At 30.8% G+C, this 4141-nt stretch overlaps 1 long non-coding RNA gene across 1 annotated transcript; it reads left to right on the top strand.

Moving 5' to 3' along the window:
• The first annotated feature begins 327 nt into the window (after positions 1 to 327).
• On the top strand, positions 328 to 3349 carry LOC145097187 (uncharacterized). The gene is made up of 4 exons (XR_013704268.1): positions 328 to 647; positions 732 to 1115; positions 1608 to 2177; positions 3126 to 3349. It is a non-coding gene; the product is annotated as an uncharacterized LOC145097187 (long non-coding RNA).
• Positions 3350 to 4141: the final 792 nt, after the last annotated feature.

Genomic DNA, 4141 nt, shown 5'->3' with positions numbered 1-4141 from the left:
TTTTCAGTTTTATTTTTTCGTACATTTCTTCATCAACAAATGTTGATAGAATTTAACAAAAATAAATAATTTGCTAAAACATAATACAAGATGAAATTTGTTCACATTTAGTCATTGACTTTTTTAGAGGGAAACGAACTTTCGACTTTGTTCATATTTAGTCACTAAACTTTTTTTCATTATCTATTTGTCACTGAACTATTGAAACTGTACACAATAGATAACGAAAAAAAAATTAGTGACTAAATGTGAACAAATCGAAAGTTGGTTACCCTTATATATTAGTTTGGCAAGTGATTGTCACCAGATAGAGATGTGAAATTTAAAAAGAATCTAACACAACATATACGTGTTTCTCCTCGCTTCCCACCACTTTCATTTGGGGTCTCGCTTCCATCTCCAATTACCACGTGTATTGCTCCCTTCACAATCACACCGTCACAACCACCACCACTATGTCGATGAACAGTCTTCTTCTTCAACAATCAGTAATGCAATACAGGAGGTTATTTCAAGTGTATCTTCCACCTTTTGTTTCTTGTTTTTCATGCGAACTTCTGATTGAAAAAAAGCTACCAGAATTATCGATATTGTCTGTGAACATCACCAAAATGATCTTTTGGGATTGCTTCTGCTTTCTTCATTAGGTATGTTGTGGTCGAAGTTGATCTGGCATATCTGGCTGTTTTTATGTCTCTTGATTTACTACATTTGGCTTACTCATTTTTTAGGGTTTATCTATGTCGACTTTGCCAATGTTAACAGAGATAACACATCAATTTTATAATCGGGTCTTCTCTACTAACTGAAAACAACATTTATCAATTCAAGTCAGCCCACCTTATTCTGCAAATTTCAATCGATTATTCATGTGTGGAGAAGGAAAAAGGGGCGGTGACCAAAGTGCAACAACGAATTCAAGAAATTGACCAGCTCTTAGCTCTCCGATCACAGCAGACGCCTTCATCACAATTTCTTCTCCTCCCACATCTTCTGCTCTCTAGCCACCGCTGCCAGCCCTCCGAACTCCACCGCTAGTACTCCAAACACCGTTGCCATCATTGTCGACTCAGCTTCCGATGTCCAATCTCCACCACCGCCATCTCTCCGATTAGGTAATGAATTTATGTTTTTTGGTTATCATATATGTCTATAAATGTCGATATGACCATGTCTGGTTATTTCGATTTTGTGGTTATTGTCATGGTTTGCAATGCCAAAAATCTCATTTTCTGATTATCATATTGTCTGTCTTTTGCTATCTGCTCGCACGAATTTCTACCAAATGTTTGCAATGGAAAAGATTTCTGGTTAATCTTTACTTGTGAATGATTTTTGTGTCTCAAATTTGCCACTTCAAATTGGAATCTCACAAAGGAATGTGTTACGTCCCTAAAACTTTTGTGTCTGATTGTTGAATTATTTGATCTGCCATTTCTTTTCAATGCTAGAAATACTAAAGAAAGGCTTATCAACATATAGTTTTTTCCTAACACACATAAGCTAATCCAGAATATCAATCCACTCATTTTTGGTTTTTAAAACCAAGTTCTAAGATGCATGCAAGAATTTCTCATGAGTTACAGTTGTCGTTTTTTTTTCTTCAGGAGATTGATTATACAAAGGAGGCAGCAGCAAATGCCGAGTTGTTTGGAAGTAATTTCAAAGATCTTGATTATGTAAAAGTCCCAAGCATATATTAGGAATGCACCACTCCATTTGATAATATTTAAGTAAAAATATGAACTAATCTTGGATTTTATGATGCTATCAAAGTTTTTTCTTATCCCTTTTGGCTCAATAGTTTGATTAGAAATACTGAGAATCTTACAAATGTCTAAAATCGGAGTCTAAATTGACAGCAAACAAACTAACCACATCTATTTGAATATCAAAATTGAACACTTACTATTGTCAACTTTCAAAATCTGAAGTTCATCTCCACTCATAAATAACTTAATTCTACCATTTGGGGTTGACAAATATATGTTTTAGTTGCGAACAATTAGATGATTTGAGTAAATATATATCTTCTTTTGCATTATATTGGTTTGAAACAAACTTAAAAGGTCAAGAAAATTTATGTAAAAGTTGGTTACCAAAGCATGGAGTCAGAATCAAAGTTGGTGTGTGTTTTGTTCATGGATATGGCAACACTTGCACCTTTTTGTTTGAAGGTATGTGGTTACACCTCATCATCTATGTCTTATATAATCATGAAATTTGATTCTTTATCCCTAATTTTAGTGATATAGTTGACAATGTAATCGAACAATATACAAAAATTAAAGGTACACCTATTGTCTAAATTTGTATGTTTGACTTTTTTTGTCAAACAAAGTATTTTTTGATAAAAAAAAAAAAGAATAATTTTTTCCTAATTTTGGTATTTTCTTTCACCATTTCAGGGGAGATAAGTTATTTAGTCACAATTTTATGATTTTAGGATATTGTTTCACGATCTCAAAAGAAACAATTTAAAGTAATAGTTTATAAATGATGCGCGTGTATTTTTAAATTGTGGTTGTTTTGTGTATGACTTTGCATTCTTGGATTAGTTTTCTTAAGTTTCTTATATTAAATGCTTAGCAATAGTATTTTTCTAAAATTATAGTGTTCATTCTTCTTTTTTTATTTAAAATGACCATTTTGACCATTTTGGTCAAGTTTGTTATTCTTACCAAAAAAAAGTTGTTTCATAATTTGGCATGCTTAAGTTGACAAAAAATACTGATATGAAACTTTTAAAACAGAAAGTTTAATTTTTCTTAGGTTTTTTTTTTGTAAAAATGACCATTTTACCCTTTTTGTCCAATTTGGTCATTTTTATTGGTTTTTTTTTTTGTTTTTCACAATGTGATTCATTTAAACAGATAACAAAAACAATACATTGGTATGTTAATTTTGTTATAAAAATTCTATTTATAACCATTCCAGTTATTTTAAAACTCGTAATAATTACTTTCATTTTTTTTAATTTAGCAATGTATTTTTTATAATACAAAGTATGATGTTATATTAGACATAAAAATACAAATATGTTGTTGTTTATTGTATTTACCATATGAATGATTTGTAGCTTTTATGAGATACTATGCCAGTAACATAAGCTTTTTTGTTATTAGGTTCCCAAAGAACAACCATAGAGGAGAAAAATGGTTCAATTGGTGTTCGATTTGTATACTTTCTCCATGATGAATGCATCCAAAGCCAAAGCCATTCAAACAAAAAAAAATATCTTGTTTCATATATGCAATCTACAGTGATCCGAAGGTTGTTTATGTTTATTAAGTGGTTGGTGTGTTTTGAATGTAGATACATGGAATAGCAGTTTACTTATTTTGAGTTAATTATAATAGCAACCTATTCCTACAAAGGCATTATGTTCCGGACATGCATCAAATATTGAAAAGTTGGATATATATTTCTTTTGAATATACAAGGAATTGGGAGGCTATAAAATACCCTTCAACCCCCGCAACGCGGGGCGATTCTTCCCTAGTTCTTTCTGAGGTATCCACTTAATATGTAATATATGGACTATTATACCCATGAATTCATTTAATTCATTTAATTCATTTAATCCACTTAATATGTAATATATGGACTATTAATATGGACTATTATACCCATGAATTCATTTAATTCATTTAATTATTGTATTGATATATAATTAATATATGGAACTAATAATATGGGATCTTAACTATTCTTTTGTGAATTATAATCCTTAACGTATATACAAATTTCTATTTCCAAAAACACATGCACGTTCCACACAACACCAGGCCTTGAAAATCCATAGACGGCACAACAATCTTCATCAACGGCGCTACTTCCATGCATTTCAATCAGTAAGCTTCAAAATCACTATTATTAGTCATTGAAAATTTTAAGAAAAACTCCAAAAAAAATCTTCGCATATTGGCTTGATAATGGATTTAGTCTTTATATCTTTTTTTTATTAAATTAAGTCTAGAAAACTCGTAATCATATTCAATTTGACTCTTTTACTCAGTCAACAAGTCATCCAACTTTCAAAAAATACGCTTTCGGCCCAGATTTCAATTTTTAATCCAGAATTTATGCTGTTGGCCTTAATTTTAAATTTATTTCCAAATTAGGTCTAAAATTTACATTT

Source organism: Lactuca serriola, chromosome 4, assembly GCF_051521515.1.
Source record: "Lactuca serriola cultivar US96UC23 chromosome 4, Lser_US96UC23_V15, whole genome shotgun sequence".
NCBI classification, from domain to species: Eukaryota; Viridiplantae; Streptophyta; class Magnoliopsida; order Asterales; family Asteraceae; genus Lactuca; species Lactuca serriola.
Note: the sequence above shows the minus strand (reverse complement) of the source record. Positions and strands in the feature narration are given on the sequence as shown.